Source organism: Protopterus annectens, chromosome 6.part0, assembly GCF_019279795.1.
Source record: "Protopterus annectens isolate FY-2018-M chromosome 6.part0, PAN1.0, whole genome shotgun sequence".
NCBI classification, from domain to species: Eukaryota; Metazoa; Chordata; order Ceratodontiformes; family Protopteridae; genus Protopterus; species Protopterus annectens.
The window spans coordinates 492,322,717-492,348,591 of NC_056737.1; positions in this window are offsets into that span (position 1 = coordinate 492,322,717).

Here is a 25,875-nt window from a genome sequence, read left to right on the forward strand (position 1 = left end):
AGTAATAGCTCTCTCTGTCTCGCTCTGTCTCTTCACATCCCTGTTTGCCTTGTACAAAATTTTAACCTTCTAGACAAGTCTTACTCTGATATCATCAGCATTATACATTTCCGCATACACTCAGCAGCTTTAGTCATTATCTCTTCTTCAGTATGTAACCATGTCTAATTGTTGCATCCTACACTCATATTTTTCAAAAGAAAGCTGTAACCTCTTTCCTTTATTCTTTAATAAATGCATCTGTCTAGAAAGCATATCCCTTATTTTAAATGTTTCAGGATCATAAACTCCCTGTTTGTATTAAGTTCTCAGTTCCATCAATAATCATATGCATTTACCATCTGCTTATGCTGAATTTTTCTGTTTTGGTACCATTCTGTATTTCCAGATATACCTTTTATATTTTGTTTCGTACACCAGTTGTTGGCTCTCCAGGACACAAAAAGACTGAATCATTAAATGATCTCTATATAACTGTATTTCTATCAATACTGTTAAGATATTGATCTCTATGACATTTCACTTCTTTACCCTCTCTTAACACATTCATTATCCCAGTCATAGTCCAGATAATTAAGTGCGCTGTGAAACTTGCAAACTTTCTACTACTACCTTCAAGTGCTTCCAAACCATCAAAAGAAAGGAAATAGTCTTTATGTCTTCAAAATCCCTCAGTATTCAGAGCTTATCTAAGCAATCCAGTCTCGGTTTGTGATTGACTGTGAAGTAGCCTGGTAAGAGAAGTTTTTATTGGATTTATATTTTATTTTTTACCACTGTTTGTAGGAAGGAAGGAATACCTTGTATACAAGAAGATTTACTTTGATTTATATTTTGTTGTTTTACCTTTAATTTTCACTAATTGTTGTTGGAAAAGGGTGGGTTTTAGACAGGCAAACTCTAGCCATCCCAAGGGGCCTAGTCAGCTAGAAATTCACACAAACTGCAGCAAGGACAATGCACAGTTTATCTAAACAATCCTGTCTTGGTTTGTGATTTATTGATCTTTACTGTTAAAAAGAGGTACAACTCTGAACGATAGTGCGCAGAGGCTACTGCGCACATTCACACACAATATAAGGGTGTGATGCCCACCACTGCTACCAGTATGTGATGGCCACCAGTATGTGTCATCCCCATGCTGGGCCAGTGATCAAGGAGCCTGAATGCTCACCACTGATAATGGAAAGGGATGTGCACTTGGAATACAAATGGATGCACTCAGAATTTCCAGATCCAGACCTCTCTGCATCAAGTACAATTTCCCTTGATAGCACACAGGAAACACACCTGGGGTCTGGATATCTCTATATCTGTCTCCCTCCAGGTCCCCAGCAAGACTCCCCACTGGTACAGCTGTAGGGTTGCGTTCTCAGCCGAGCATCCAACCAAGTCCCCAGCACCCTCTCTGTAACCCAGTACTTCATGTCTCTGCCCCAAGTAGCTGACACACACTCTTTAAGATTTAATTTCATTGCACACACACACACACACACACACACACACACACACACACACACACACACACACACACACACACACACACACACACACACACACACACACACACACACACACACACACACACACACACACACACACACACACACACCTGGGAAAGGCTGGCACAGATTACCCACTCCACCAGCTTTACCTAGACTATAATGTAGTTATCACTGCCACCAGTCAGTACTATAAGGCTCTTAACAAAGATTGTCCAATTATACTGTGTAATATTAACACTAATACAAATGATAGTAGTTCACCAAGACAGCTAGGTCTTCTGGAGTGGCCCACACAGTGGCACCAAATAAATATAAACACTCTCAAAGGTTAAGTACCTTCTACAAGGATCAGCCACAGTAAAAGTTTTAATTATATTTAATAATAAATAATAAGAGAACATGGAAATACTGAATATATATTCACAGTAAACCATAGAGCTCAGATCACAGGAAATATTGAAAAGAACATTGACAATCAGACTCATACAAATAAAGAGAAACACTCTCTGAACTAAGCTGCACTATATTTCTGACTGAATCTAAGAAGAACTTACTATTCTCTAGTTAAGTTACTTACTACTGCAAGGCAAGATGCTGTGGGTGAGGGTCTTTCTAGTCAGGCATCCCAAACAGAATACTCAATACTCTGAGATTTCTATTTGTAATATCTAAGATATAAATTCCAAGAAGGCTGGCAGAATGACTTCATCTGGTCACCTGACTCTAGGTTCTCACAGTATTCACCTTTGAAGCTGAGAATGGACATTAGCACAGACAGACACAATACAATCTAAATGTTTATGGCAGTACTTGGAGCCTCCTCTCTTTTCACTGAGCTAATGGACTGTCCTCTAGAACCAGTGACTCTTGTCCCATTCAGCACTAAGGAGTGCCTTTTAATGGCTTAACAGCTCATTTACATTTCCCTTATTTTTCTTAAAGTTAACCTCTGCTGTGCCAGTATCCTCTATTAAAACATATACATTTCATTTATCCACAAAAATACATGCACATTTAGAGTGCACTGCTGACACATTTCAACACAAGCAAAGCTCACAAACACATTTTTAACACAAGCATCTCTACAAAATCAGTTTGATATACAAATGACACAGTTCTAACACATTTGTAACACAAGCATCTTGTATAAATCAATTTGATATTCAAAGTACATATCATTCTTTACAAAACTTCCAACTGGCTATGCTGGCACTTGTCCATGTCATCATAAAAGGAATTCCAGATTTTGTGTGATTTTCCCCAACTTGTTTGGTTAATAATTAGTCGCATATCATTTGTTTGACTTTTCTCATAGAAGTCGATTCAAATTCTCCTTGAATTCTGTGGTAACTGATTTGATTATTCTTTTCTTTTATAACTGTTTATTCATTTACAGCTGAATCTGGATTCCTTAAATGAGTATGCCATTAATGATTTGCTAAAGCACAAGTATCTTGTTCATTTTATTAAATGTTATGTATATTGAGAGGTAACACCACATAACACTGGTGATCCGTGTTCCTCATGTCAAAAGCTGGATGATTTATTTGCAATTATTAGTAGTCAAACTAGACTTGCTAATGACAATTGCACTTGTGCAATTGGCACAGCTTGGAGAACTGTTGTTACATATATTAATGACTGGACTGATGACATAAATAATGTTAGGCAAAGAGCAAATAGAACACTTTTAGAAAAGGAAGTATCGGTTGTCTGTAAAAATCACTCAATCCTGATTGAATAAGATAATACCACTGACAACTCTGGAATTCTGGATACAAGTGTTCAGCAATCTGAGGATTCAGCATAGACACCGGAACCACAGGACGAGGGGAGAGAGTGCCCCCCCCCCCACACACACACACACACATTTACAGCTGCAAGACCTGTAACAACATGGAGTTTTTCTTTAAGGACCCAATAGAGGACTCATGCATGCACAGCATGCTAACGTAATTTAAACACAGAAGTGCGCGTAAAAAATGTCCACAGCATTGCACACCTGCTGCCAGAGTCAACACCCGGTAAGCTGGCTGGTTTTATTCATTAAGTGGTGAAAGCTCCGTTTGTATTTTTCTGCTGTAAGGAAGCTCCTCTGCTGTAAGGAAACTCCTCTGTATTTTTATGCTGGAAGCATTTGTATTTTTATGCAGTAAGGAAGCTCCTTTTGTATTTTTCTGCTGTAAGGAAGCTCTGTTTGTAGTTTTCTGCTGTAAGGAAGCTGTGTGTGTGTGTGTGTGTGTGTGTGTGTGTGTGTGTGTGTGTGTGTGTGTGTGTGTGTGTGTGTGTGTGTGTGTGTATTTCTGTTATATTGCTGCTATGCTTCACAATAACGTGTGTAGAGAAACAGGGAAACATGGCCTAGTGGATATAGCAACATTTGAAATTCTTTTTGTTCATTTCTGTTATTATTAGACCAAATATAGGCATGTCTGATGTACCACATATAGAAAATCTTGAAAGCAAGTCTGGTAAATAAGCTAGTGTTACAAAAACTAAAATTGGTTGTGTTTTCTTTGTTAGCACTTTGCACAGCATTGTACATTTGGTTATTCCAGTCAATTTGCTGTAAGGCTGTACTTTTACCTTTAAAATGCCATGCCTTAATATTCATCACTGCAGTGTACTAATAAGCAGCAAAGAGTTTAAATACTTTTAAGTTTACTTTATGATAAATCAAATGCAGAGTCACTGCAAAAACATAAGATGTACCATTAAAGTTGCTCAGCTTGGCTTTCATCTGTTTTTTCCTGCATATGATATCACTTTGCAGAACTATGCCTAGTAGCACTAGTAGTGTTAAGTGTACAAGCACAGAAAAAAAAACATTCTAAAATGTCATTACCTTGAAATTAGTGGCTTTAGAAGCTAATCAAATATAAAACAATTTCCTTGAAGAATGTCTACTCTCCTGTTTGGAAATTACTGACTGTGGCTGATGACTGCATTTGAGAATACTGTTCACACTGCCTAAAACAGAGATCCCTTAGTTGTCCAGATGATGGAAGAATTTAGAGCCACTGACATTTAAGATATTCAATTACACAGATATGATCCACTAATCCTGTATGAATTGTAAGAAGTACTCACCACTTATAATGACCCAGTAACCTTTAAGGTGAAATGCTAACCATTCACTTGAAATAATGAATTTCTCTTCTGAACAACAGATAATGGTGGATTTCTCAGATATGACCCAATGTTTTTTTTGTTTAAGATATTCATTACAAGTGTGCCTCATACTGCACAAAAATGAATACTACATAAAACTAAGAAAGATGCTCTCTGTCATACCATTGCAGAAAGAACACCTCATAGAGTGTTCTAAAATGTTTATATAATAGTGCAGGATACTGTTTTTTATGTGCTTCTCTTCATTTTAGGAAAACGTCATTTGGTCTCTATGCATCCACTTAAAAACGATAAGATGGAAAAATGCAACACTGGAAAAAGAAGAGTGAGAGAGAGAACATTAATGTTGTTCAGCTATTCTTGTTGATTGCCATTCAATGATGGTACCCCTCTTGTCCTCTGGATGGATGGCTTTTTAAAAAAGAAAACAAAATTATATTGAATTATATAATTGTTCATATACTGAAAAAAACACTTTTATAAGTCATCTGCCTGGGAAATTACCTTTATAGTAGAAAACATTTCTCTTCTAATAAGGCTAAAAATAATGATTATTTTGTTTAACAGTTAACATTTAGTCAACTTCCCAAAGGCTATGCCTTAAGACAGGTGCTGACTACATTAAGGATTATTAAATAATTGGCCAAGTGCAGCCAAATGTAAGAAATAATTTAGGAATAGAAAGAACAGAACAGGATTCAGAAAAGGATTGTACACAGGCTGTAAGGAAGGTGTGTGTGTGTGTGTGTGTGTGTGTGTGTGTGTGTGTGTGTGTGTGTGTGTGTGTGTGTGTGTGTGTGTGTGTGTGTGTGTGTGTGTGTGTGTGTGTGTGTGTGTGTGTGTGTGTGTGTGTGTGTGTGTGTGTGTGTAAGTAAAATTCCCCACTAACTTATAACTGGTGGTTAGAATTAACCAGGTTCAAACCCTGAACCTTAGCTAAAATGACCTGCAGTATCTACTCACACCACCACTTGTGATTCAGGGAGTTAAAATTTGAGGTTTTGTGGCAAATCAGTGAAAACAGAAATCACTAAATAATGATAGCCTTTGGAAATACTTGGTAACACAAAAGAAGAATTTTAGCAACTTTCTAAGATTATACAAGCAATATTTAAAATGTGTCCCTGGTTTTGGGCCTCCCCCCCCCCAAAAAAAATAAATTTTGGCTTTTTCCACATTTCTTTTGCTGTGAAATTGAGAGATTTAGCTGTGTTAACTGTATGGTGCAGTGATAGTGTTGCCTGACAGCAAGAGGTTCTCTGGTTTGATTCTTGGCTCAAGTGCCTTCTGCGTGGAGTCTGCATGTCCTCCCTGTGTTTGTGTGGTTTCCTCTGGGTGCTCTGGTTTCCTGCCATGTTACAAATACAGGCATCTGGAGCATTTCTACCCAGGCCTCTGCTGAAAGTTGTCTTTGTTCCAAGTCAAACTTTCCAGTAAACAAATGTTAAATAAAAAAATTTACAAGGAGCTAAGAGCTTCAGGGGAAGAGAAGTTTAGTGCTGCTTATTCCAATTCTCTTTATATTGTTAGTAGCACAACAGATAGTAACCTTACTTTTAATGCAGAAGGCTGTGGGTTCTACTCCCACAGTATGCAGATGGATCATTGATACTGTACTGCACTGTAATTTAAAGAGAGTGGATGCTGTAGTCCTGTGAATCTCCTCCTTTGGAGGAGTTACCCAGTAACTATAAACCTGCTATCAGTTTGCCATCCATTCCCTATTGCAATATTACTAGCTTATCATTTTTTAATGTAACATAGGCAATTTATTCTTCAAGGGCAGCAGCCACTTTATTTGTAGATGAAACAATGAAATATAAAGTTGTTTCCTAGCAGCAACCTCTTCATTAGTTAGAGATCCCTTAAATGTGGAATTATTTACATGACTTACTTCTGCAGAGATTTTGCATATTTACTGATATTGGTGGATTGTAATGACAGAAGTTTGAGTGGCCTTTTATGGTTGAAATTTTCTGAAATGGGTAGCTTAGTCATTATTGGTTCATACATTTTGTTTCATTGCTTACTAGAAGACTGTTCAAAACTATGAATTTAAAAGGCTGTATATCACATAGTCGAAGTTCAGTAACTTCGACTACCATATGTATGAACACATACGTCTGAAGTTACAGAACTTCGACTATGTGTAACAAAATGTAAAATAAATAAGGGAAAACAAAATAAAAGGTTGTACGCAGGGGGGAAAGCCCCCCTGCACCCTCCACACTCCCTGCTCTATAAATATGCCAACTCTGCAGTTGCTCTACAGTGCAGTAAAGGGAAAATTTCCTTTACTACACTGTAGTGTGACCTTGGAGTTGGTATATTTAAAGAGAGGAGGGTGTGTGGGGGGGTGCAGGTGGGACTAACCCCTACTTACAACCCTCAGGTATGCTCCTTTTGTTTTTATTATTTTTTTTTACAATCAAAATATGACAATTTCGAACTTATGGTTTCGACCATATCATGTTCGAAGTTGTCATACTTCGACTATGTGATATAGACCCAATTTAAAACACATTCTAACAACTGGTGCTGTATTATACAAGGAATATAATTTAATACAATCAAAGAATGCATACATATATGCAAGGCCCTAAAATGTGTTTGAAAACAGCCCAGAGGAAAGTGTGAAAGGCTCAAAATCATGGGCAAATTTTAAGCTTTACTCTTGTCACTAAAGTAATGGATGAAGGTAAAACAGTTCACACCACATTACCTCGACCTGGCCAAGCCGTTTGACACAATCCCCTACTCACGTGGAGTAAAAAAGATGAATAATGTAGGAGCAAACACTTGCATCTCTAAATGGATTGCCAACTTGCTCACAGGATGCAGGAGATCAAAATAGGGGAAGAGACCAGTCACCAATGGAATCCCCCAGGGTTCAGTGCTGAGACTTTTTCTGTTTGGTATATACATCTCAAAAGTAAAAGGAAATACCAAAGGGCTTTGGCTGGCTAAGTTTGAGATGACTGCAAGCTAGGAGCAGTTACTGAATCCCCAAATGACTTAACCATCATGCAGGAAGGTTTGTCCCAAATAAGAACTGGTGTCAAAATCATGACAATGCCCTCTGAGAACTGAGCCAGTTGTTTGTCATTTGGGAACTTGTGTGTACAGTGACCTAACTTTTGACCAACATGTGTCCAGAGTTATAAGAAAGCCTTTCTATATTGCACAGCTTATAAACAAATTGATTGTGACTAGCTCTAGAGATGCTGTTGTCACCCTTTACAAAGCTCTCATTAGGTCAATCATTTTGTATAATGCCCACTTTAGCATGTATCTATCCAGTCCCATGCAACAATTGGAATATCTTCAGAGATACCATACTAAAAGGATACATGTCCTAAACAATAGGTCTTGCATGGACCACCTCAAAGATTTATTACTATACTCAGTATCCTACAGAGTGCTGAGAGGTGACATGTCTGGCATACAAGGCATCCTCCGACCTAATACAGATGGACCTACTGAACATCAGCAAGTCAAATGGTATCAGAAATACTCAGTCCAGGTATCTAAACTGAATGTTGTGGAGAGATGGATATATATCAGAGACTACCACTGTTCCAGAACAGACTATCCATAAAAATAAAACAAAGCTCATCTGTCCATATTCAAATGCAACTTGGATCAAAGGACAGGTAATAGAAAATGTACTCCAGGATTGCCCCTCATGCCACTAATGGATAGAGGCGGTTCCTAAATGCTTCATCCCTTACATGGGTCCCCTCAAAGTATCTATGCTATGATCACAGTTATTCTCACTAGGGCTAATATACAATTATCAATCATGTGATAGGTAAGACCAATCAGAAAATGTTAATTGAAGCACAAAAAGGGAATTGGCTAAGCTTAATGTCCTCCAGGTGAACCTATGTTGTGGTAGTAAATAGTTATAAAACTGCCCTTTTTAGATCACTAAGTGCCCCTCTCACCCCCCCCCCCCCTCAGTCTTCAACAGCTTCAGGTGCCTATGGGATTCAGGGCATATAGAAGAAAATGAAAAAAAAAAGGATGAAGTTCACAACAAATAACAAGGAAGAAAAAGAAACTGATACATTTCTGTAAAGTAAAGATAATACATTCTAAAATAGCACCGCTTTGTCATATAACACACAGATTACAGGGAATTATAGTATTTTTCTATCAGAAAACCTCCAGTCTACAGAAAAAGGCATACTTTTTCCATGATCTATCAGGGGCGCTGGAATTGCTATTTAACTGTAGCCTTCAAGCAGGCTTCATGGCTCGTGAATAGAGATCAGCAGCAATCATCCCTCTGCACAAAGGTGGGCCATCTGCAGACCTTGCAAAATACAGACCCATAAGTCACGTTAGTCTTATATGCAAAGCCAAGGAAAGAATTATCATGGAAATGAGCAATAATGATATAGTAAACCTCCAGAAACTGGGCCCAACCCAGTTTGGTTTCATCAAAGCCAGGTCATGCCTACTCAATCTGATAGACTTCTTTGAGAAGTTCACCAAAACAATGGATGAGGGCAAAATGGTTCACACTGTCTACCTTGACCTGGCCAAGGCATTTGACACAATACCCCACTCAGGAATTGTTAACAAACCCAAGAGGTTAGGTACAAACCCATATGTCACCCAGTGGATAACAAACTGACTCACAGACAGAACCCAGGAAGTTAAAACTGGGGAGTCCACCTCTACAAAGAGGCCAGTCACAAGTGGATATCTCAGGGATCATTCCTTGGACCACTCCTTTTTTGGAATTTACTTCTCTGAAGTAAAGGCCAATGTCAATGGTCTCTGGCTGACTAAATTTCCAGATGACTGCAAATTAGGAGCTATCATTGAATCTCACACTGACACAAATGTTCTCCAAGAAGGACTGACACAGACAAACAACTGATGTTTTTTCCATGGACTAAAACTAAATGCCAAAAAATGCATAATAGTATCATTCAGGACATCATCCACCCCTGGTAACTATCATATTGACAACATACCCTGTAGAGATGGCCCAGTAGCCAGGGACTTGGGGACATACGTAGACAATAATCTAGCCTTTGACCATCATGTGTCTAATGTTATGATGAAATCATTCTATGTTGCACAACTTATAAACAAAGGTATGGCATCTAGGTCCAAGGAAGTCACTGTTCCACTGTATTCAGCATTCATCAGGCCTATCATTGAGTACAATGTCCCCTTTGGTATGTACCTAACCAGCCATATCCAACAAATGGACATCCACAGACATTTCTCACTAAAAGAATACAAGTCAAAAGCAAAATTTCCTATGCAGACTGACCCAAGGCCCTAGCCCTGTATTTTTTCTCCTACAGGCTGTTGAGGAGAGATCTATGCCTAGCAGACAGAGCATTGTCAGACCGCACTCTGATGGACCTCCTGCATATGAGCAAAACAAACAACACCAGAATTACCAGTTCTAAAGTTTTAAACCTTGCCTGTGATATAAATAGGACCTGCTGGAGAGACAAGTATGTATCCCAGAGACTACCCTGTCTCTGGAACAGGCTCCCCATCCATGTGAAGCAGAGTTCCTCCCTAAACCAATTCAAGTGTAACTTGGACAATTGGATGGGGAACAGGAAATTCATCCCTGACTTGGCACCTATGTCTCTAATGGACACAAGCAACCTGTAAATGGTTCATTTCTCAGTGTCTTGCTTACACTTATCAAGGGTACCAGAACTTGTCAGAGATTTGTGATGCATGGCTAGGCTTACAAAGGCCCTTGTAGTCGTTAGCCTAGTAAACACCTACAAACCTATGAACTTATAAGAAAATAGACATGGGCCAGGTGAAAAGGAAGATATCAAAAGTGAATGTGGAAGGATTAAATAGCAGTGCTATAAGAAAAAAGACGAGAAAGACAAACGTTGACAACATGGCTCAAGTTTTGGCTGAAAACAGTAGGATTAATAAGACTAATGGTGATGAAGATCATTACTTTGTAACAACCGACAGAGCAGATATTACTGAATCAGAAGTTGAAGATTCTTCAGATATGGTCATAACAGATATTCTTGTAATCTGATATTCAGTTATTAGAGAAACTCATACTTAAATATGCAGAAAAGATAATGAACATTGAATAATGTTATGTTTGCCAGGAGCAAAAGTAGAAGATGTGGGGCAGGCCCTAGAATGTCTTAATGTAAGAAAGTACATATCTGTTTTTATTCATGTCGGTACAAATTATCTCATCCGTAAGGACTCTCTAACTTTTAGTAGGGAACTTAGATCCCTCTTAGATAGCATAACTTGTACAGGTGTTAGGTTGTATTTTTCAAAAATTGCATATAGAATGGAGAGTCAGGTCACCATGAATGAAAATATTTTTTGGATAAATACCTAGATGAAAAAAAATGTCCCATTTAAAAAAAAACGGAAATGTATAGAGCACCTGAACCTAATTTTAGGCACGTGTTCAGACAGGATGGCGTGCACTTGTCAAGATCAGTGAAGAGAATTTTTTTCAGCAGATATTTTGCAATATTTGACAAAAATCAAAGCAGGATTTTTGCCATGTCGAACATTTAACAGTTCACAGATAGCAACATTTGATACATCCTTGATTGTTGTTAATGCTAGGAGCATTAAAAATAAAGTTCTTTAATTGAAAAATTTGCTATGCTCCCACAAGATTTATGTTGTTATTGTTTGTGAAACATGGTTAAAGGACAATGACTGGAAACCAGTTCTGTCAGGGTATAAATGTTTTACTGTAACAAACATTCTAACAAAAAATCAGGCGGAGGTGTTACAATAAGGATTAAAGATAGTTATGAGACCTGTGATTATTACATGTCCAGTGATAACACCAATACTACAGATTGTGCAACTGTGACAATAAAGACAGCCCTGGAACATATTACAGTCGTTGGAGTGTACAGTCCACCAATGTCAAGTGCTGATGACCTTAAAATATTCAGACATTTCTTGCATAAAACACAGGAGCAAATAATAATCATGGCTGAGGATCTAAATTTACCAGAAAGTGACTGGAACACTATTTATTCAACAACATTAGTAAGGAAATTATTTACAATGTATGTTCAGGAACAACAATTGTTCAGATTGTAGAAAAGCCTACCAGGGAACGGAACATAGAAGACATTGTTTGTGTTCCTAAAGAAATTACTGTTACTTCATATCAAGTTTTACCATTGTTAATGTGCAGTGATCATGGGGTTATAAAGGTTAATTTGTTGCTAGATAATTCTGCCAAACTGAAATCTAAACCAATGCACAGAAGAGTAATAACAGATTTTATGGAAGCAAAACAGTCGCTATGTAAAACTTACTTGATGTGATGCATTCAATGAAAAAACTGCAGAAGGAATGTGAAAAATTTTGAAACAGAAATTGTTTGAATGCAAAAAATCAAAAAAATATTTAACATCAGGATCTAGGCAAACAATGTCAGGAAGATATATTTCCATAAGGACAAAATACTTGATTAAGGTGAGAAACAAGAATATAAGAAATGGAAAAGAGGTCAAACTACAGCTTTGAAAACCAAAATGAATAAACTGGACAGATAAAAATTTAAGTACAGTATGAGACAGGATCAAGAAAAAGCTGAAGAAAATGTATATAAAAATATTGAACAGAATAGGAAACCATTTACAATATGGAAGGAGTAAAGGCCACCAAACTGATAAACTGCATGTAGATTCTAAAATTTATTCTCAGACACAACAGATTATATATATATATATATTTACAAAATCATATGCAAAGTAGGAAATGGCATAGAAAGTACCATACAGCAACTGGACAGACGAAATTCAAGGTTACATGCAGTGTGCCCCACAGGGCTCTGTCCAAAATCCATACTTGTTTAGACTGAATCTTTCAGATCTATCTTTTTTCATCTGAAGTATTCTACAGTCTGTATGCAGATGACTTGAAATTGGGTAAACTAATTGCTTATGCATTTCCATGCAATGTAGACACTCTCCTTGGTTATAGTATTTTCAGACGATAGGACATGTCTGCAAAAGAACTTGACTAAATTGATCATTTGAGTATAGGAGAATAATATGCCAATAAATACATCAAAATCTAATCATATGAGGTTTGGGGGACATAAATTGAAAGATGAATATATAATACAGTACACAGTGATTGAAACTGTAGATTAATTTAAGGACCTTTGTATATGGGTAGATCCAGCTTTGAACTTTTCTAATCGTATCAACCAATTGGTTAATGATAGTTATAGAACTACTGGTTGTATAAAAAGGTTTATAAACTCTAGGAAATCAGAAATGATGAAGACATTGTTTGTTAGTTACATTAAACCCAAACTTGAGTAAGGGATAACAACATGGAAGCCTTATAAGAAAACAAGCAGGAGTAAACTGGAAAGAGTACACCAAGAATAAACCAATGGCATCCATGGATGTGAAAATTTAAATTATGAAAGACTAAAATATCTGAACTTGTACAGTATCTCTTATAGATATCTAAGAGGATATCTTATTCAGGTATATAGGGCATTTAGAGACAACTACCTCTGGGAATGTTTAGGCTTATCAAAAAGTAGTAGAGTATCATCAGATAACTTATGCAGAATATTCTACAGGAATGAGAAGTGCACTAATTGGTTCTCTGAGAGAGCAGTTGATGCATGGAAAAGACTACCAAATTATATTAAAGCAAGCACTAGTTTAGATATTTTTAAAAACAGCCTGTACACTTATTATGGGAACAACTGTTTTGGCATACTGGCAGACTAAAAGGACATTAATAACCATGCTTGAAATATGTGTGTGTGTATAAGCATGATTGCAATCTTTTACCACTAACTGTGTGTAAAATAATAATTCCCTACATTCCCTCTCCTACTGCTGATCCTCTACCCCTGTTAAACATGCCTAATTGGTCTTCTACATTTACCAAATGCACCCATTCATTCAATCAGGGGAGACAGACAGGTATTCCTGAGCTAGAGAAGAATCTACACCCATTCTTTCCTGCCCAGGGAGCCCAAAGAGACCATTCATTCCCTGGCATAGAAACCACAAAAAAACAGCTAGTGATCCAAAACTTAGAACACACTTTTATTAAAATAAGAAATAAATAATAAAAAATCAGTGAATATCTCTAGCTCCTTGGTTGTTGTGCATTTACAGAGTATACCTTCATTCATTCCCCCCTGGTGAGAGTAAGGTGGCAAGGAATGGACCAGCTTTCAGGTCCAGTGAAGTGGTCTACCTACTCAATCCTTTGGAGTGGATGCTCACTCAGAAAGCATGTGTGCTGACACATATGAGTATTTCTGGCATCTATGATCATCGGTGTATGATGTGTGGTACAACAAGCCTCAACACATGGGTGTAACACTTAGTGCTAGCAGTAGGTGTCACTGCTTGGCTGACATGGTTGTAATACCTAGTGTTTCCAGTATGTGTTAGCTACGCAGTGAGTAAGAGCTGATTCCGTTCTCTGAGGATGCGCAAGCTGATTATGGCCACTCCCTCCTGTCCTCCTGAATTGGCCTTTCTAGTGTCATTCATCTTGGTCTCAGAGCATAATTTTAACAATATCCATATATGAGATCTATTTCTTTAAATCTTCAAACAAATGTGTCTTATCCCTCATGTTCATCATATATGCATAGAGGATTATTAACCTACTTCAACTGTATGATTAAATCAATGACGACATTTACCATCTATCCTTACTGAACATTTAAATTCTTAAAATCTGAATCAGTTGACATAGCAGTTATACCAGAACAACTGTCATGGCAAAACATCCATATAACTTCCCTACCCTATAACTTCTTATATCTGCTCCCTCTGATGGGACAGCAAAAACTTGTATCCAATAAACATATACGATCAACCTTCACCTTTTGTACACCAATTTAAACCCACAAAGCTGCATAAATCACTATTAATATTATTAACATTCTTAGATAGAACAGTAAATTAACCCTTTCCTTTATTGTAACTTTCATTGTGCAACCTTTAAATTTTCTTTTCCTATATCAGACTGTATATTCCCTATCTACCCTTTTTAATGTGCATTAGTTACAACACTATATCTTACCCCCATCCTGAGATTCTAAATCCCCAAACCTATTTCTTACAGGTAGAGGTAGCATCTTTGTTTTGTGAAATGAAATAGTGTCATGCATTTCTGCTTCAGTGGAAACAGTATGTAAAACCTTGTCCACATCTATTTCACATGCGTACATCTTTAAGAGCAGAATTAGGTAAAGCACAACTGGATGAAAAATGAGAACTATTAACATTGTTTTTCTCAAGTACAGCATCTTCATAAACATGTTCTTCCACTGGACAATCAAATCACGAATAGCCTTCTTTCAAACATTTTCAACAAAGCAATATGCAATTGTTACCAGTATAACCCCATGTTCTACACTATATATATATACATATATATATATATATATATATATATATATATATATATATATATATATATATATGTATATATATATACATTGTTGTTTCTAACAACTATTCTTTAAATGTATATCCTATCAGCAAAGAAGAATACATTTTAGACTATCTCCACTATCATACAAAATTTCTCTTATCATTTAGTAAAATAATACTTGGTAAAAGTTCCACTTTATTCTCCATAAATATGCAAATATACCCATAATTCTCCAGCTCCTATCCACAACCTTTGTCATACAGTACCTTTTTAACAGAATACACAGCCTAACAGTAAGATTTAAAAATATTCTGACAAGCTTTTTCAGTAATATAATCAGTCCTAAACTGAACTCTCAGTCTGTTTGCTGTACACATACATACTGAGAAATATATACTAATTCCTTAGATCTGTGGTCACCTTGAAAACAGTAAGGGAATTTAACAGTTATTTTGTAAATTTTCCATGGAGAGTATTACCACCTGAGGTTTTCTCAAAAACCAACCATGCCTAATGGATCTAATCCAGTCCAAAAGTAACTAAATAGACAGACAGGGAGACAGGCATATAGATATGACTACATACACAGATATACATGATAAACTGAAACAGTAACAAAGAAAAGACAGAGTTTTGCAGCACAGAGATATATTCAGACTGTTTCATTGTATGCAAAACTATAGATATCTGAAAATTAACAGAAGATGCTCAAATCAGATCAGTTTACATGTCAGCAAATGCAACATGAGTACTCTTTGTTTGTTTTTTGTTTTAGTCTGCCAACCCATGTTGACAAATGCATCAGACTTTCTGATATCCTGATCCATCCTCTGATGTCTTTGCAGGTTCTTCTTTAGCCAAACCACATCCTATGCCAGCCTACCCCTGACTCTGGAGAGATCTTCATGGCACCCTTATTCTGATGCAAAGGGCCCCATCCTCTTTAAGCCTATCAAGCATATAGTCATATGTGCACCCCTCCCAATGCATCTATGGATGCAACAGGCTAGCATTTCTGTGACCATGCATCACTAATCACCCTTAAGCCCCAAGACATCAACATTTTAGTAGCGTGGCAGAGGCCCCTGTGCCAATCCCGAAGAAAACATGCACCAGGCAAAAATGCACTTATCTCTTCCCATCTTCTGACTGTCTCCCCTTGTGCTCTTCATTCAGTCTTGAGTTGAAATTGTCAGCAGCATGATTAGACACACGGCTTCTGTACCACAGGCTCTCACATTAGTATTTGTTTGAAATGTCTGTTTATTAAGCAGTCACCGGATGAAGTTTATTGCACTCCCATTTATATTATTCCTCCTAATCCTCATTAGACCAAAAAATGTACTTATCAGAATGTTCTACGAATTTTGCTCTTGTATAAAGTGTTTTTTTTTTATTTGTCTGAAATGCTTAAGAAGGAAAACTAGTAGAGGCAGCTTTATAGTTTTCATCTATTCCTGAACAAAGACTCTAATTATGCTAAATCTTGGATTGTGTATAAAAATAGGCAATGCTCTTGTCGATCACACCTACACACTTACCAAAAATAAATAAAATAAATAAACAGATAAAACCATTCTTTTATTTTGACTATGAAGAACATGAGTCACAACTAAAACTGTTTTGGGAGTTTTTTATCATCTCTCACCTACCTACATTGAACTGCTGTTATATTAGCTGTTGTTTAATTTTTTCTTGTCTTCTCAGAGTTTATTTATAGATCCTATAGTACTGCTAGTTGTATATGAGACTCTGATCTGAATTGTAGAGAATTATGACAAGGCAACATAACAGCAGAAGAAAAACTGCCCTGCTTTACTAATTGTACATCCTCAGAATTGAGAGTATGTGAGGGAATTGCCACCAACACCCCCCTACATAATTATAATCAGCTCTGGGGTCATGGGATCATTAAAGCAGGACAGTTTTGCTGTTATCATTTCATCTTTTGGGGTACAGTGCAAGTCAGACTGGCAATCCTGTGTCCAGCACTATTATATGTTTACCTTACTCTTCATACATGTGCGTGTACGTGCACTACAGTTTTGTACTGCTACATTTTAGTTCTGCCAGGAGCATTCCTATTTTAACAGATTCTTACACAGTGTAATTTCTTTTAAATAAGCAGTGAAAATCTGTCCTTATTGCACAGTACTTCTGACCAAACTGTTTTGATAAACCACTCATGCGCACAGTTTCTTACAGGCATTCTCCAGTTCTAGGTGTCTACTGTGAGTCTCATCTGATACAAAACCTCCTGTTTGTGCCATATTGTGATGTTAATTCCTAGTATGACTACCTATGGACTGTGACACAATAGCCATTGTAATGGCTGGATGGCTTGGGACTGGTGTTTGGTTTCCTTAAACCCAGTCATCAGCCCTATTTGTGTGCCTCACTCTGTAGATTATTTCACAATCTACTGACCTTAGTTTGATTTCTTAACATGGGAACTTCAGAAATTGATCTGATATTATCATCTGGATTGACACAATTTGTCAGCTGACCTTTATCAACATACAACTGTCAAACATACTGATTCTGTATCACCCTGAGCAGCAATGATTCTTACAACTCAAGTAGGTGGCTTATTTTGTCTGACTTTTCTTAATTAAGTATAACATCTAGTTAGCAATATGAAATAGAGAGATGTTAAAACCTTCCCCAAGTAGTGTATAATTTATATTATCAAGTGTCATGTTTACCTACATCAAGGTAAGTGTAAGTTGGCAAACTGTATTCCCCAGTTTAAACTGTTGGTGAAGTAAATTAATTATTGATGGTGATTTCAGTGCACTCCCACTTGCAAACCACATAGGTATCCAGGCTATAGGCAGAGCTGGGGCTTATGCACTAACCACAGCACATGATTATTGAGAAGGTTCACTGTCAACTGCCCATTACAGTCAGATAAGGGTCTGTTTGAGGACTGGCATGTGAACTATCATGTATTTGCCTATCACATACCATTTGTACTGGCACATAAAAGGACATGGTGGCAGAGCTACTGGATAATTCATCTTCATTTCAGCTTGAAGTCAGGGAGAAAGCAAGATGAAATGAAGGTATCCAGCAAGTGGTAGATGGATTGCGTGAGAGAAGACCTGTGATAGTCAGGTATGAATATTGAAGAAGGTAGGAGAGTGGCATTCAATCGAGAGGAATGTGACATTGACATTGACATTATATCCTGATCCCATGTATAAAACGGGAAAAAAGGAGGTTGATGATGATCATGATTTCAACTTGAACATTACAAAGGCACGTGCTACAGGGAAGAGGATGCATATATGCATGTGTGTATATTTCCTTCTTCTTTACTTGTGTTCAAAAAGAAAAACATATTATTAGAACTTTAAGATCATTCAGAAATAAGCCACACAGTGCTAGACATGAGACTGAAATTTACTTTTTATTAGCTTCTTAAGTCCTTAGAGTTTTACGTGCTAATAACCCATTATTTGCTATGATACATTCTTCTCCTCAAAGTTGTAGCAAGGGAATTTGGCACTATGGACACCACACCCATTTGGTACCCCCCCCCCTCCACCAACCTTTAAAAAAAAGACACCTTACAAGCTGTCAGTTCCACTCACTTACAGATAGCTTGTAAATTATCTATTCTTTTTTTTTCTTTAACCAGACAGATTGACAGTTAAACAGTTTACACACATTATATTAAATGATCAAGATTATTTTTTAAATGTTGAGCAAATCCTACAAGTTGGTGCCAGTGGTAGGTGCTCCATTTGTCCCTCCTTTATTGCAACACTGCTCTTTCTCCTCCTGCAACCCCTCAAATTAACTTTTTAGGGATTTAGTAGAACACACAGGTCAGCACCTCTGAAGTCTTTAATGGCTTGGCACTTCAAGCTGCAAAGGTTTTTCAGGTGAACCCTCCCTTTTGGACTTACTTCTACTAACAAAACTGGAGTCCAGCCATGACAGTGAAGAATGTTAATGGAGAACTGGCTACCCAACTGCTGAACAAAGTTTGATTTTTCAAGCATCAGTTTCCAGGAGCTCAACATTGAGGATCATAGCACCTCTATAGAAAATCACTGTTGGTGAGCTGTGATAGCAGTGATGCCATTTTTGAGATAACATCCCTCTTCACTGAGTTGGTATATCCAAGGAGTTGGTAAATATACTTTGGGGGTGCAGGAGGATAGCCTCCTGCAAAAAATACATAAAATATGTTTTCAGGAGGTTTTTTTTTAGAATTAAAGTTTGCAGATTCTGATCCTCAAGGCTTGAGTTTTGATGACTCATAGTGGAAGCTGGACAACCATTCATCTGCAGCTTAGAACTAGATCTGGCATCCCTCTGGTGATGTGTTAATGGTCATCCATCCTTCTATTGAAAAAGTCCAGGTTAGGAATGGGTCATGGTGCCTGGAGTTCCTCTCCTTCTTTAAATTATCTGTTCATAACATCCATTCTAAAATATCAGTTTACTACAAAACTCACTGATTCACACAGCTTTCATTTTCACATCATTTACCATCCAAAACAAATAAGGAAAGGTTTGACATGCTCAGAAGTGTTGTGACTCTGAAGGTTATTCAGTAACACTAGTGATTTTGCAGAGCAAACATTTTTTTAATCAGCAAATGGTAGCCTCAAAGTACAGTGGATGAAACATTCTAGCAATTCAGCAACATACCCCACAACCTTGAACGTGAGTGGAAGAAAAATGTTGTGCAGTAAAAATGCATTCTGTTTTACAGGTCCATCATAATTATATTTCCTATTTTATAGTCTGACCCTGATATTAGTGCTTGCTTTCACAGCAATCCATTTTCCCTTAGCACCAGTCATATGATCTGGGGAAAATTCTAGTGAGAAGAGGCCTTGGTACCTCCAGCATTTCCTTTCAACCTACTACCAAACCCTCAAGACAACTACTACAACTGTGAATTTATTTCCAATATATCCAGATTTGAAGACCTAGAAGTAGTTTTCATACCACACAGGGGTTTTATGTATATATAGTATTGTGATGTATTCTATGATTTACAAAAAAATGGCATGACATTTTTGCTGGAGAACCTGGCTAACTAATTCAATAATCACACTATATATATATATATATATATATATATCTGTATATATGGATTCACTAGACAATCTCAACATACTGAAATGTCGAATTTCAGTACGTCGAGACTGAATAGTGGAAAGTGCAGTTACGCAAAACTATACTATTTAGAACACCTATATTTTGGCTCAAAAGGAATATCATTAGGCCTCCATTCAATGTTATCTTTTTTCTCAGTAGAACCTATTCCCTCCATTGTCTTTTCTTCTTTAAGATGCTGTCATTGAGTCTCAGTCTGAATGAACACCTCCACCTCACTTTATTTTTCTTCCCCAGGTTGCCCTCTTCCTGCAAAGGGCATCTCAGAACAAAATTTATCTTTAGTTTTGTTTTTCCTTACTTACAAATACATGCTTTCTAGAGTTTTGCCTTACCTTTTTATGCTGACAGAAATGGGTTCAGAACTTTGATCTGGTATTATTTTTTTCACTTTTACTACACTGATGACATTTTTCTAATCGTTAAATTGATTGTCCATTTCTAGGATTTGTGTTGTAGCATCAAAGAAACTGCTGTCTAGAGATTTGCCTTACCTTTTTATGCTGACAGAAATGGGTTCAGAACTTTGATCTGGTATTATTTTTTTTCACTTTTACTACACTGATAAAGTTTTTCTAATCGTTAAATTGATTGTCCATTTCTAGGATTTGTGTTGTAGCATCAAAGAAACTTAATTCTACTTAGATTGTGTATTTTACATATATCATAGGATCATAGGAGGTTACTAGGCTAATTGCCCTGGGGCCCTTACAAGCCTAGCCAAGAGTTTATCCCCAAAAACAAACCTCAGTCAGCACCTGTCACACCTGTCAATGAGGGACACAGGAGGAACCTCTGGGGCAAATTGTGGTTTCCCATCCACTCATCAAGGTTGCACTTGAAGAAGGTCAGCGAGGTGCTCTGTTTGACATGTATGGGAAGTCTATTCCAGAGACAGGGCAGCCTCTGGGAAACAAACCTATCTCTCCAGCAGGTTTTGTTGATGTCGCATATTAGATTCAGGGCTTTTAAGCAGGTAGTGCGAGAAGAGTTAGACTTACAGATATGGAGCATCTCTAGTAGGGCAGGGTCCGAGATTGCCTTGTAGGCAAGACACAGATCACCTCTGAGCAATCTGTATGTATGTACTGAGTAGAATGATAGTGATTTGAGCCTGTCTGCATAGGACAGGTGTTGGAGGCCATGGATTCTCTTTTTGAGGTATTTCAGCGGTGTTTCCAGTTGGTGCAGATGTTTGGAGAGGTACATCCCAAATGGGGCATTATACTAAATTATTGGTCTAATGAGGGAGAAGTATAGCGAGGTAATAACCTCCTTTTTTCTGGATGCAATCCCTTTACTTATAAGATGAACCAAGTAAAAGGTTTTTCTGACCACTGCCTCTACATGATGGCCGAATGTGAGGTTGTTATCAATCTGAGAGCCCAGGTCTCTCACCACACATTGTGTGCTTAGTGGGTTGCCGTTGATGTGGTAATCAGTAGGGGTCATGTTTTTGCCAAATGGTATGATGATACATTTTTTTGCATTTAGCTTCAGGCCATGCCTTTGGCACCAGTCATTAGTTGCAAGACCCTCTTGCAGTATGTTAACATAATTTGGGGAGTCAATGACAGCACCCAACTTACATTCATCCACAAACTTGGACAGCCACAGGTCTTTTGTCTTTGTCTGGACCTCTATGTAATAGATGCCAAACAGTAGGGGTTCCAGGGCAGATCCCTGGGGAACTCCACTAGTGACAGGTCTGCTATCGGAGGTGGAGGTGCCTATTTTGACTTTGGGGGTCCTGTCAGTAAGCCAGTTGGCCACCCATCTGATGAGATAGAGATTTATGCCGAGTTGTGTTAGCTTTTCGATGATGCTTGAGTGGGGGATTGTGTCAAAGGCCTTTGCGAAGTCAAGGTAAGCTGTGTGTATTGACTTTCCCTCATCCAGGGCCTTGGTGACAGTCTCAAAGTCAACCAGGTTCAACAAGCAAGATCTGCCTTTGACAAATCCGAACTGGGTGGGGTCAAGTGCTTGGAGATTGCCTTTGTACTTGTTTATGAGATCCATAATAATACACTCCATGGCTTTACAGATCAGACTTGTCAAGCTAATGAGGCCATAGTTTCCAGGGGCAGTAGTAGCACCACCTTTTTGCAAGGGGATGACAATGGCAGTTCTCCACTCTGCTGGAATGAAGCCTGTACTTAGGCTGTGGTTGAATATGGTGCTCAATGGTGAAGCCAGTTCTTGCTGGAGGTGGTAAAGAATATATCCATACTGTCTTATAGTGACAGATTCCTTCTCTTCAGTTATAATAGTTTTACTCACTGCTTTGCAATACTTTTAAGTTGCAATATTTTACTGTGTAACTCTGTCCCAGATGGACTTTCCCAGTAAACAAATTTAAAATAAAATAAAATAATTTGGCTACATAAATTAACTTAGCAAATACATATGTACAATATCTGTGGCAGCTAAAACACCTTTGAAGAGTGACAGTGCAACAAAAGGGACACTTAGAAATAAATCAACATTGGCTATATCATCCACAAGATAAAGTCTCCTTGTTTTATTAGAATGCAAAGTGTCACCTGTCCTATAATCAGGTTTCACCTCAAGGAAAAAAATCACATTAGAATTTCTCTGATAATTAAAAACAAGGCCTTCAGCAATTACTTTTCCACAGACTCTTTTGTCAGTAAGAATCTTCCAATTATTTCTAAAAACATTTTTAACAGTGTAAAGGGCAAATCTAAATGCGATACCCATCGCAAGCTGCTTGTCTAACCGACTAGTATTCTGGCTTGTCATTAGATGACCATGTTGTTTCTTGAATGCAGCATATCTGGTAGGTCTCAGTTCTTTAATGTTTTTCTTCACATAACTGAAATAAAAGTTCCTCTGATTTTCCAGAAGAACTGTTAGTTACCTGTTGTGATCCCAGAAATTCTAACAAACTACCCTTTGGGTATGTGGTTTTATTAGGTTGAGGGTGCATACTTAGGTAGTACAGGCAGTAGGTTTCTTAAACACATCTGTGAACAGCCTATTGTACTACAACTCTTTGTAAAAAGTAACTCTAAGACATTAATTAAGCTGACATTACTGACATAGAAAAGCTTCAAAATGAAGTGGAGCAATTTAAACAACACATAAAAAGAACACATATATTTACCAGAGTGCTGTATCCTATTCATTCACATCCATCCAATATGACATTTGGGTACCAAGCTGCCCCTTGGATCCCAACCAACCATTAAAAAGTGCTCTAGGGCCTCACACTCCTCCAAACATTCTCATAAACACTTGTGAACCTCACCTTCTGGTAGAGTTTGCTACCTAATGACAAGGTTGCCAAAATTTAAAATTATTCCAACAAAAAAAAATCTTTCAGCAGCTTGCAGCCAACAACATAACTGTATATTACAAACTTTACTAAATAAACAAAAGAACTAGCACTTCTTTAAACACATTCAAAGGTTCAAAAAAATAACAAGGCAAACAAGCTATTTAAACACTTCAACAACTTACAAAAATGAACCAATCAACCATTCCAAATAAATTTGCAGCAATTAACCAATCAGCATTCCTAAATGGAGATGGTCCAAAGTTTAAAAAAATAAAAAGGTATCCCAAATTTGCTCTATAATAAATATTTAATCAGCAATTAATTATTTAATCCATTGGGTTGTATAGTACTATATATAAAGTATACCAAGTTTTCTTCTGTAATAACATTTCTGAAGCATTTACATAAAAATCTGGATGTGGACAGGCATCTCCTGGATGTTTACGTTTCTCAAAAAAATGCATAGCTATCGGGCTATTCTGGGACATATTTTTAATGTTTCTCATATGTTCTTGTACCTTTTTTTTAATTGTCTGTTAATCTGACAAATATAATATTTATCACATGTACATCACAAACCATAAACTATTGAATTATAACAGCAGTTAGTAATACATAAAGATTTAAAACAAATACGATTTATACTGAACTCATAACCTGAGTCCAAATAAATACATAATGAACATTCCTTACGTGCTCTAGATGTTTGATTTATCTCACCTTCCATGGTGGAATGTACTATACAGTCACCAATACTTTGCAAATTTCTATAATAGATATTTGGCTTTAAATTATATAGAATACAATCAGAGGTGACAATATACTAGTATCACCTCAAAATCCATGTCATCCCTTCTATAAAAGGGGCACAGCACGTTACAAAATAAACATCAAACTTACCTCACCTCCCATATTCCTTTGCTTAATTTTTTTATTCTTAAACAACCCTTAAAACTACCATCCAAAACCTTTTAGTAGGACCATATTAATTGTCCATCAGTGTAACCTCTCTTAAAAAGTCTGTTAACTACTTCAGAGGTGACCCTCTGAAACTCCATATCTTCAGAACATAAATTCTTTGCTGTTAAAAATTCTGCTATAGGAAAGAGTCCAAAAGGTATGGAGGATAGGAGCTAGTAGTAAACAAACAAAGTGTTTGTTAAGGTAGGTTTTCTATAAAATGTGGTTTGAATCATACCATCAGCTATGCAAATTGAAACATTCAGAAATGGTTTCCTATCTTTTTTTTAAATTCTGAAGTAAAATGAAGTACAAAATAATTATTCTGCAAATCTCTACCCCCCCCACCAAAAAAAAAAATTCAGAAAGCATTTTTTTTTTTGTTTGTTTGTTTGTTTGTTTGCTGCATAATGAGCACTTGCACCAGGAAACCAACAATGGAACAGTAAGAAGCAACTGAAATATAACAATTTGTCTTGGTGATGAAGGAAGGGATCAGACAGACTTGGATGAAAAGGATCCAGCATTATGCTAAGTACATAACACCAACCAACCTGACAATTGGGACAGAATCCCAAGTTACTTGTGAGCTTGGTTAGAATCATGATAGGATATCTTTGAGATGCAAAGCTCCGAATACAGCTCTACGTTTAGAGATGTGCAATTTCTAATGTTTGGAAAGGGGGCACAGCGCAGACTACGTGGCTGCTGCACAGATATCATCAATGGAGAAGTTCCTGAAAAAAGGAGTAGAAGTTGACATACATCTTGTGGAATGGGTCTTAGATTTTGAATTTAGGGTCCTGTTGTTGGTAGAGTAAACAGAGGATATACAGTCTGATAGCTATCTGGACATTGTTCATTTAGAAATTTTGAATCCCAGTCTGGATGGAGCAAAGGAGACAAAGAACTCAGTATCCTTTCTGAGAGTTTTGGTTCTGTGGAGGTGTGTGAACATCTCAAGTATGTAGCAGATACCCTCCTTTTTTGGAATGATGTAGAAACAACACTGGAAGGTTAATAGACTGGTTAATATTATTCTCAGAAGCCACGTAAGGAACAAAGGATGGATTCATTTTTAAGATGACACTATCCCTATGGTGCAGTAACTGACAAAGCATATAATTCTGAAATCCAACTATCTGATTTAATAGCCACCAGAAAAAAGTGTTTTCCAAGATAAATACTTCAAGTATGCAGATGAAAGTGATTCAGATATAGTTTTGTTAGCTCTTCCAGGACTAAATTTAGATTGCAGAATAAAGTAGGATCTTTAATGGGAGGGTGGAGAAGGGACACTCCTTTGAAGAAGGTTTTGCACAGTTTATAAGAGGCCAGGATATTGTTCTGGTATCCAGGATGGTAATTAGAAATAGCAGCCAATTGCACTTTGATGGTGGGCTTGTTGGAACC